Source organism: Panthera tigris, chromosome C1 (assembly GCF_018350195.1).
Source record: "Panthera tigris isolate Pti1 chromosome C1, P.tigris_Pti1_mat1.1, whole genome shotgun sequence".
NCBI lineage: Eukaryota > Metazoa > Chordata > Mammalia > Carnivora > Felidae > Panthera > Panthera tigris.
Window position 1 is genome coordinate 128,933,627 of NC_056667.1, and position 11,392 is coordinate 128,945,018.

General features: G+C 39.7%; 1 pseudogene; it reads right to left on the minus strand.

Annotated features, from left to right (window-relative positions):
* Positions 1-743: 743 nt before the first annotated feature.
* LOC102958470 lies at positions 744-1,237 on the minus strand (annotated as a pseudogene).
* Between the last annotated feature and the right edge of the window lie 10,155 nt (positions 1,238-11,392).

Below are 11,392 nucleotides of genomic sequence, written 5' to 3' on the forward strand. Positions count from 1 at the left end.
AGTGACACACTGCTTCACAAAACTTCCTTTTATCCCCTCCCTTCCCTCTCCCATCTCACGTTCTCATTCTCCCCTGTCATTTTCTGGGGATCCCCTGACAAATAAACTACTTGAACTCACATCTTGTCTCAGAGTCTGCTTCAGGAACCCAACTTAAGACAAAGCCCCTGATTAAACATGGATTTTGAATTTCAAGTGACAGAAACACAAATCACACAATGAAAACAACAGAAACTAATGCACACAAAGTTGAGAAGTCCAGGTACAGACCTGGCTTCTGATGCAGTCAGCTGCACACGTGCAAAGGATGTTAGCCTTTCTGTGGCTCTCTCTCTGGTTCTTCACCTCTCTCCTTGCCCTGACATCTCTCTGTTTTGTTTTTCTTCACGTGGTTTTATTCTCAGGAAGTATTCCATGTTGAAACATGTTGGAACCTGAAGCAAAAGGAAAAGTGTGTCCCCCCCATTTATCCATATTTTTATACATTTTAATGTCTTTTTTTCCTAGAATTAGATTTTTAGTTTTGTCTTTTATTATCCTTATTTAGTTTTTACTTCATAATCACAAACTTAACTCTGCAATCCAGCTAGATTTGGGGGGGACTTAGGAAAATATGGAACCCATAGAACTGCAGCAAGAGCACAGAGATTATAAGATAGTTCAAGCAGATGGGGGTGAAGGGGTGCTCTCCTGAACTACAGAAGGAATAATCTGTTAGTTAAGTTAAACACAAGTCAAATTTATTAGATCTGTGCATAGTAAGCAATGGCAATCTTCTTGCTGGTCTTGCAATTCCTGGACATAAATTGCTCCATGGCTTCCATAATATTCATGCTCTCTTTGACCTTGCAAAAGACCACATGATTGCTATCCAACCACTCAGTCTCAGAAGTGCAGAGGAAAAACTGGAAACCGTTTATGTTAGGTCCAGCATTTGCCATGAACAAGATGCCAGGACCCGTGTGCTTCAAGATGAAATTTTCATCATCCAGTTTCTCCCTGTAAATGGACTTACCGCTAGTGCCATTATGGCATGTGAAGTCACTACCCTGGCACATAAATCTTGAATAATCCTGTGAAAGTAGGAAACTTTATAACCAAATCCTTTCTTCCCAGTGCTCAGAGCACAAAAGTTCTCTGCACTCTTTGAATCTTTGTCTGCAAACAGCTTGAAGGAGATGTGGCCCAAGGGCTTGCAATTCCTGGTGATGTCAAAGAACACGGTGGAGTTGACCATGTCTGGGTGGCATGGGTGGCTCTGAGATGGTGGCGTCTGCAAGCTCCAGAAGTAGATTTTGAAAATATTATTGATGAGCCTGCTTCAATTAAAGTTAGATTATAATAAATTATTTTAGTGTAAAAAAATATTTATAATTAAAACAATATTTAAAATTTTAATACACATACTTTTAAATTTTTCAATACTTTTTCAACTACTTTACTGTTCTGGGAAAAAACTAGCCGTTAAAAAATAGATAAAAACATGGATATAGGGGGCACATTTTTCTTTTTACCTCAAGCTCCAATAGAACTCAATATGACATTGTCTTCATTTAAGTTTTTTTTTTTTTTTTTTAATTTACATCTAAATTAGTTAGCATATAGTGCAACAATGATTTCAGGAGTAGATTCCTTAGTGTCCCTTACCTATTTAGCCCATCCCTCCTCCCACAAGCCCTCCATTAACCCTCAGTTTGTTCTCCATATGTATGAGTCTCTTCTGTTTTGTCCCCCTCCCTGTTTTTATATTACTTTTGTTTCCCTTCCCTTATGTTCATCTGTTTTGTCTCTTCAAGTCCTCATATGAGTGAAGTCATATGATATTTGTCTTTCTCTGACTGACTAATTTCGCTTAGCATAATACCTTCCAGTTCCATCCACGCTTAGCATAATACCTTCCAGTTCCATCCAGTGCCATCCAAGTGGCAAGATTTTTCTTTTTGATTGCCGAGTAATACTCCAATGTATATACATACACCACATCTTCTTTATCCATTCATCCATCGATGGACATTTGGGCTCTTTCCATACTTTGGCTATTGTGGATAGTGCTGCTATGAACATGGGGGTGCATGTGTCCCTTCGAAACAGCATACCTGTATCCCGTGGGTAAATGCCTAGTAGTGCAATTGCTAGGTCATAAGGTAGTTCTATTTTTAGTTTTTTGAGGAACCTCCATATTGTTTTCCAGAGTGGCTGCACCAGCTTGCATTCCCATCCATTTAAATTTTTGATATTTTGTTTGTCATAGGCTATTTTATTTTATTTACTTATTCAAAAATATTTATTTATTTTTTGGAGAGTGTAAGCAAGGGAGGGGCAGAGAGAGAAGGACAGAGGATCGGAAGTGGGCTTTGTGCTGACAGACTGACAACAGTGAGCCTGATGTGGGGCTCAAACTCATGAACCATGAGATCATGACCTGAGCTGAAGTCTGACACTCAACCAACTGAGCCACCCAGGTACCCCTGCCATAGATTACTTTAATTAATTTTTGTTTTTAAAATGTAAACTTAAATATTGTTTATCTCTATTTCTGAGTCTTTTTGGTATGTCCTCAAATTTTGCAAACTGGTATAGCCACTGTGGAAAACAGTATGGAGATTGCTCAAAAAGTTAAAAACAGGACTGTTCTACCATCCAGGGAATCACACTACTGTTTGTTTACCCCCAAAATACAAAAATGCTAATTCAAAGGGACACATGCAGCTCTATGTTTATAGGTGCATTATTTACAATAGCCAAATTATGGAAGGAGCCTAAGTGTCCATTGATAGATGAGTGGGTAAAGAAGATGCATAAAAAAGAAGGAAATCTTGCTATTTGCAACAACATGGATAGAGTTAAGAGAGTATTATGCTAAGTGAAATAAGTCAGAGAAAGACAAATACCATATGATTTCACTCATATATAGAATTTAAGAAACAAAACAAATGAGCGAAGAAAAAAAAAGAGAGTGACAAACCAAGAAATAGACTCTTTTTAAAAAAATTTTTTAATGTTCATTTATTTTTGAGAGAAAGATACACACACACACACACACACACACACACACACACAGAACGCAAGCAGGGGAGGAGCAGAAAGAGAGAGAGGGAGACACAGAAGCCAAAGCTGGCTTTAGGCTTTGAGCCATCGGCACAGAGCCTGACACGGGGCTTAAACCTACAAACTGTGAGATCATGACCTGAGCTGAAGTCTGAGACTTACCTGACTGATCCACCCAGGCACCCCAAGAAATAGGCTCTTAAGTTTAGAGAACCAGCTGGTGGTTACCAGAGGGGAGGTACATGGTGGATGCGTGAAATAAGTAAAGGAGATTATGAGTACACTAATCATGATGAGCACTGAGTAATGTATAGAATTCTTGAATCATATATTGTATACCTGAAACTAATAAAACACTGTATGTTAACTATACTGGAATTTTATAAAAATAAAATAAAATAAAATAAAATAAAATAAAATAAAATAAAACAAAATAAGTAGGTGTTCCCTGCTTATGACTGCTTCAACAGAATCAGCCACATCCCTCCGATGGCATGATATGTCCAATGGTTGATCCTACTGCTATTTTGGCCACATCACTAGCAGCCCAGTCCTCTGCTGACTCAGACTGTTGTACCCTACCTGTAAGACTCTGACTCTCAGCCTCCTCCATACTCTTCAGGGACCCACAACTTGAGAGCATTAAGTAACTGGGGAGCTGGTATCTCTCCTAATCAGGATGATAGCTGAAGCTGTTCTCACTGAGCTGGTTATTCTAGCAAAAAGATTTCAGCCCAGGACTCCCTCCTCTTGAGATGTAGAACTCTCTACACAAGGGCCAGAATTGCTCAAATTGGTTGTGTGCTCTCAAGACCTCACTTTCCATCTTCTTGCTGCCTTTTGAACTCAGTATTTAGCCCAAGGCTCCTCAGAACACCCCGCACCAGTTCCATTAACAGGGATAACAACTAACACTGCATTAAGTTGATCTCCCCAGTGGAAGTAAGCAGTTCTTATCCATGGGGTCATTTCCAACATATCCAGGGCCGCCAGGCACCCCTGGCCATTGTTCTGGGCACAGGGAAAAGACAGTCAGTAACTTAGGTCTCTCCATGACAACTCCTGCGAACCATCTTCTTTCTCAAAGTCAATTGCCTTTTCTAATATCTATCATCTTTTGAGAACTCCGTTTAGTGTTCTTGGACAGATGGTGAGTGAGAATATTTTTTAAAGTTAGTTGTATTTTTACATACTAGTAGCCAACAATCAAATTAAATTTAAGAAAATACTTCCATTTATGGGGTGCCTGGGTGGCTCAGTCAGCAGTCCTACTTTGGCTCAGGTCATGATCTTTCCGTTTGTGAGTTGAGCCCCATGTTGAGCTCTGTCTGTGCTGACAGCTCAGAGCCTGGAGCCTGCTTTGGATTCTGGGTCTCCCTCTCTCTCTGCCCCTCCTCTGCTCATGCTCTGTCTCTCTCTCTCAAAAATAAATAAACATTAAAGAAAATTTTAAAAATATATGAACTTTCATGCATGCCTCACACTATATACAAAACTTACCTTAAAACGGATCATATGCCAAAATGTACAACCTAAAACTATAAAATTTATAGAAGAAAACATAAGATACTCTTCGTGCTTTTGAGTTAAAGTTTTCTTAGATATCCAACTAAAAGCATGATCCATAAAGTGAAAAATAAGTTGGACTTCATAAAAATTATAAATGTCTAGTCTTTGGAAGATACCATTAAGAGAATGAAAAGCCACACCTCTGTGGGAGAAAATATTCACATTTGAAAAGCATATAACTGATAAAGGACTTGTATTTATATATATATATATATATATATATATATATGAATTATTATATATAATATGTTATATATAAATATAATAACATGGATAAATATCAACATAATTATTCAAGGGGCACCTGGACAGCTCAGTTAGTTTAGCGTCCAACTTTGGCCAGGTCATGATCTGATGTTTCATGAGTTTGAGCCCCGCATCGGGTTCTGTGCTGACAGAGGCTGGAGCCTGCTTCAGATTCTGTGTCTCCCTCTCTCTCTGCCCCTCCCCCACTCATGCTCTGTCTGTCTCTCTCTCTCTCTCAAAAAATGAGTAAACATTAAACAAAAATTGTTTAAAGTAGCCAGATTAAAAAAAGTTATATGCTTTTGATTCCAATCACACATTCCTAGAAATGAATACTAATCTATGGTATTGAAAGTAGAACCACAGTCATCTGGGGTTGGGAGATGGGGCAGAGGGGAGGGAATGCAGGGAAGGAGGGAGGGATTAAAATGGCAGGAGGAAACTTTTGGGGCTGATAGGTATGTTCATGTCAAAAGTTATCATAAAGTGCACCTCAAACATGTGCAGTTTATTTTATGTCAGTTTAACCTCAACAAAATTGTTTCACACACAGCATCCATCTTTGGATATTATAAAGCAAACGTCTCTCTGCTTTTCAAAGCCTTTCATACGTCATACATACTATTAGCTTCTCAATTTGTCCAGTTAGTTGATTCCCCTTCTGTTTATAGAATTCATCATAAAGTAAGTGTGTTATTCTTGAATGTGTGGCCCAAGAAGTCTCAGAGGGGTGACTAACTCAAAATTAGGGATCACTGTTGTTTCTTACTTAAATCCTAAGAAAAGCCAGTCTCCTCCCTATATCCGAATGCTATTGCTGCCTTTTTTTCTCAGAAGTAGCCTCTCATAATTGGAGTAATTTTACTTTTTCCTCATATTGTTTTAAAATCTCTTCATTTCCTGGGGTGCCTGGGTGACTCAGTCAGTTAAGCATCCGACTTGTTTGCATCCCATTTAGGCTCAAGTCCCGCATCAGGCTCTGTGCTGACAGCTCAGGAGCCTGCTTCAGATTCTCTGCCTTCCTCTCTCTCTGCCCTGTCCCCACTCACGTGCTGTTACTCTCTCTCTCAAAAATAAATATTTAGAAAATAATAAAAAAATAAAATCTGTTTTTTTCTTAGTTCTTCCTGAGAGAAGTCTAAAGCAGTGCCCCTCAAGTATGGTCCACAAATATTCACTGATTCACAACAGATACATACAAAAGTTGAGAATAAGAGTATAGAAAGCATTATAGCAATTTTGAGGAGTAATTATACATCTATTAAACCTAAGAATTAAAAATCGGGGCTTTATTTTATATGTCTTTTTATTATTTTTCTATTCTTTTTTGAAGTTATAAATTATTTTTGTATAGAGTATATGACTTTCCATTTGCAAAATAATTGAACTGAATATTGGCATAGAAAAATATTTATAATTACAAAATAAAAAGAGTAACCTTTTAAAAAACATATTGATCTCTGAATTCTGTATAGGAAAACATTTTTAAGAACACCATAAGGAGTAGTTTCAGTATAGGGGTGCCCGTGCTCCAGCACAGAGCCTGGAGCCTGCTATGGATTCCGTATCCCTGTCTCTCTGCCCCTCCGCCGTTCATGCTCTGTCTCTTTCTCTCTCATAAATAAACGTTAAAAAAAAAAAAAAAAAAAAGAGTAGTTTCAGTATAATACCAAAGGTCTAGAGCCTGGCAAAGGACTACAAGGTTTAATTTCTGCCTCTTACACTTGCTAACTGACTTGGGGAAATTACCTATTCTGTGCCTTTTTAACTATTAAATAGTAACAATATACTCATCATCATCATGAAACCTGCCATATAGAGTCTAGAAATCTATGAAAATTGCTTTGAAGAAGTCCTGGCTCACAGCAGGTATTCAATAAAGGTGTTATCTGTTAATAATTTTTTTGAGCAGTTAGTCACGTCGAGAGGTCAATAAAGTACCCAAATCCCTTACATTAAAATGTTTTAATTATTTATGAGTATTAATTAGAAAATGACCTTTTCAGAGGTGAGAGCTATATCAAATCAATCTTTGCAACCCTATTCTCAGTGCTGGTGCCTGGTGAGGAATTGGCACTAAGTAAAGATGCCTAGAGCGCTCCTCTCCAGGGGGCAGGCATACCTGACTCCTCTTGCCATCCAATCTCAACTTTCAGTCTTTGCCTCAGAGCCTCCCTTCAGAGGACCCCCTCCCCTCCTCCTACCTCCCCCCCCCTCCCCTGCTGTGAACACAACCCATCCTGCCCTATCACTCTCTGGCATGTTACCTGCTTTCCTTCCTCCCATCTCTTATCACTGTCCCCACTTCTCTTTTTCTCTATTGGTTTTCTTATTTGCTATTTTTCTTCTTCCCACTAGAATATAAGGTTAATGGACTCAGGAAATTTGTTTGTGTTTTTATTTGCTATTTCATCACATCAGTGCCCAGAACAGTGTTTGGGAACATAGTATTTTTCTGTTCATTTTTTTAAAATTGTATTTTAAGGACATATCAATTCACAACCACTGGAAAATAAGAAAAAACAAAATGTAAGACACAAAACTGGCCCTTTTACCACAGATAGTTTGAGGGACACTGATTTAATGGGGCTTATTTACCATTTCACACATACATAAACTGAGCCGCAGGAACTTTCAGGGACTTACCCAAAGGCTAATAAGTGGTTATGTTGTAGGACCAGGGTAAAACCCAGATCCCTGGATCCTGGCCTCTCCCTTCCTGCTGTGGACTCCCTTGTCTTTAGCAGGACAATACATTGAGCTTCTTAGATGGTTCAAGTGGGTGGGTTATTAAACTTTGGATTGGAGGTGACCAACAGAGTGCTCTTACTCTGAATGTTTCTCCTATTACTGCAACAGATGATACCCCAGAAAGTTGACCTAAAACAGTGGGGTTCTATCCCTGACTGGCGAGCAAGGCCAGGAGTTTCATTAATACTGGATTTGCCTTGCTAAGTAAACATGCTTATTTGGTTTTAATATATTAGGCTTCGTGATTCAGAACTAGATTAAACTGTCAATCATCCCCCCATATTTCATATTGTTTCCTCTGGGCAGGGGCATGTGTGATGTTACACATGTCTCGCCAATAAAACAGCCCTCTGGATTGAAATCTGTTCAGGACTTATAGCAAGATGTCAAATTAATTGTACCGAAATAATGAGTTAGCACCAAATGCTAATTAAATATTGATGAAAGTCATACTTTCAATTATCTTCATTATGGCCCCATGTTTTATGTAGGCATTAAGTGCTTGCAGTACAGCTACGTCTGGTAATTAGCTCTGCACTATTAAAAAAAAAAAAGCCCAAGTTATTGCCCTACATGTTAAAAGCACTTAGAAACCACTTGGAAAATGGAAACTCTGAAAAGAGGTAGTTCTTTTTTTCTGAGAATGTTTGAACTTCTATGAATTCCATACTTCCTGTTTGTAGTAATGGATACTCCTTTTTTTTTTTTTTTTTTCCCCCTGACTGGGCAGATTAGAAATCAGAAGGCCCCTCAAAGTCCCTATTGAGCTCTGCTGGGTCATGGCTTTTTCCACTCTGGTTAACTTCTGGCAGCCTTTTCTTTTAAACACTTACCCTGCCTTTGACTTTTTTCCTGCCTGTAGGCACAATGGTTGCCTCAGGCAAATATGACCATTGCTACAATTTGTTGTGTTGTGATTCAGGTGATTGTCAGAGAGCGCAGTTATTGTGCTGCCAGCGTTCCAATCACCTGGATTACTATTTATCTTGTATACCCCCCAGCCCCACACAGGTGACCCAACAAAGGAGAAGGTGGCCAAGAATGTGGATGATACAGTTTGACAACTGATAGATAATAACATTTTCCATCCTGGCTGTATAGTAGAATAGATGTAGCGTCTTTTAAAACATAGTACCTTACCTGATCTTACGTAGGGCCACAGCCCATATGTGTGTGTGAACATATGAGTGTAAGGACAGTTTAATGGGTCCTTAAACAGTATATGTATACTCTGCCATCCTTTCTGGTGGGAAGGCTTTCTCCACTTCTGTGCTTGAAAATTTCTCTCTCCATTCATTGTCAGTGATGCACTTTTTTTTTGAAATGTGAACTTACTTTGTGCTTGTTGGTCATTTGTTTGTTTTCAGATCCTTTCCTTTCAATATAAAACATGTTCATGGGGATAGTCAGGTGCCACCTTGTCATGAAGCCATGGAAGCAGTATGGACTTGGAGTCTGGAAGCCTTGGGCTTCCATTCACATGTGGTGAATCCTGACTCCACCATTTGTTATTTACTGGCACTTTACAGAAGTTATTTAACTTCTCTGACCCTCAGTTTCCTCATCTGCGAAAGGGAGGTAGTCAAATCCACTTCCAAGGTTGATATGAACACCAAATTAAATACTCTACAAGCATGTTAGGCAGGTGGTTAATCGCCCACAAGAAGGCTGCTATCTGAACCACTTGTAACATGTAAAAGGCTCTGCAAGAGATTCATAGAAAATGCTCCATAAATGTCATTTAAAAAAATTAATTGGATTCTACAGCTGTTTTATATTCATTCACTGAGTCGAGGTAGAAATAGAAAAAAAAAAAAAGAGCTGGTTCTGTTGAAGACTTCTTCATCTGTCATAGGCTAAACCATTCTGTCCTGCAGAACACAGCTTTTGTCACTCACCAGCTCATAGTCCTCCAGTGGCTTCTGAGTGAATGCCAAAGTGCTCACCTTGTATGAACGAACCCTGGCCACTTGTTTAGCATCAACTCCTACCAGGCCCCCCTTGCTTACTGGCTTCCAGTCACACAGGTCTTTGTGCTGCTCCTAGAACAAGCCAAGCAAAGGCCCATCAGAGTCTTTATGATTTTGTGTCCCTTCTGCCTCGATCCCTCTTCTGCATCCTTGCATTTAAGCTGGCTTCCTCATTTCACTTGGGTCTGTGCTTAACTGTCACCTTCCCAGAGAGACGCCTTGACCACTCTACATAAAGCAGCACCCATCTCTCTTCTTTAACCTGCTCTATTCATCTTCCTAGAGTTTAGCTAGAATACTTACTGTCTGCTTATTTTATCATCTGTCTATCCTTCTAGAAAGTATACCCCAACACAACAGGGACCTCAGGAGTTCACTCATGTATCTAGGTGACTGCTTGACAGGTACGGAATGAATTAATGACCAAAAGCTGGTGGTAAGAAGGGAAAGGGAAGTAACATTGCTGAGCACTTGCTCTGCTGGGCCACGGTCCAGGCTATACAGTCACTCTTTAGGATACAAGGTCCTCACCGTCGCACACATCAGCTCAAGACTCACAGGCAATAAGTTGTTGCCAGTGCAAAGTCACAATGTCCAAAATCACAGTTATGATATTTCCCCTCATCCTGCTCTGGGCCCAATGGATCTTATCTCAGTGAAGGTAGCAGCATCTTCTCAGTTGCTCAAATTAGAAAGCCAAGAGTTGGGGTGCCTGGGTGGCTCAGTCACTTAAGCGTCTGACTCTTGATTTTGGCTCAGGTCATGATCTCACACTCCTGGGATTGAGCCCCACATCAGGCTCAACATGGATTTCAGAACCTGCTTGGGATTCTCTGTCTCTCTCCTCTCTGTGCCCCTCCCCTGCTTGCATTCTCTCTCTCTCTCTCAAAATAAATAACCAGACTTGGAAAAAAAAAAAGAAAGAAAGTCAAGAGTCTTCCTGGAGGCACTCTCCTCCCTCACTGCTCATGTCCAATCCATCCGGAGCCTAGTGACTTTATCTCCTAAATATCTCTCAAGTCCATCTGCTTCTCTCCATCTTTATTAGCACTCTAGTCCAAGGAGTCATTAGTTTTTAGTTGGATCTTGTAGTACTTACTACCTGGTTGACCCTCTTTTCCACACTTGCTCTCTAATAACCCATCTTCTACAGAGACCTGAGAAATCATTACAAAATGCAAACTGATTATGCCCTGCTGTCCTTCCCTTGCTAAAGTATTTCATTAATTTCCCATTGTCCTTAGCACCATACTGAGGTCCTAAATTTGGCCCACCGTGTACCATTTTGTCCTTGCCTCCCTTCTATTGGTTTCCACCTTGCTCACTGTGTACTGGCTACTCTGATCTTGGTCCGTGTTTCTAAATAATCCAAGCATCTCCCGTGCTCAACCTGCACACTCTCATTGCCTTCCTGCCTTTTGGCCAAGTTTTGGTTAACTCTCATCCTTTTTGTTCCAGCTCAATTATATGTCAGAAATATTTCCTTCCTATCCTACAGTCTAGGGACTGATATCAACCATCACAGAACAAGTGGCTTCTTCAACAGGGAGTTTACTACAATTGTAACCAAGAGATTATGAACTTATGCCTATCTTTCCCACTAGATTATAAACTCCCAGAGATAGCGTTCTATAACATTTATCTTGTGGATGTTTTTCCATCACTTAGTCTGGGGTTGTGCATAGAAAGCACTCCATAAATGTTGAATTAATGAATGTGACCTCACTTTGAATGTTGGACCTGATGGGGTTAGAGCTTGGCTTTGGACCCAAGGCTGTCCAACTCTTAACTACACTAATGCTCTTTCT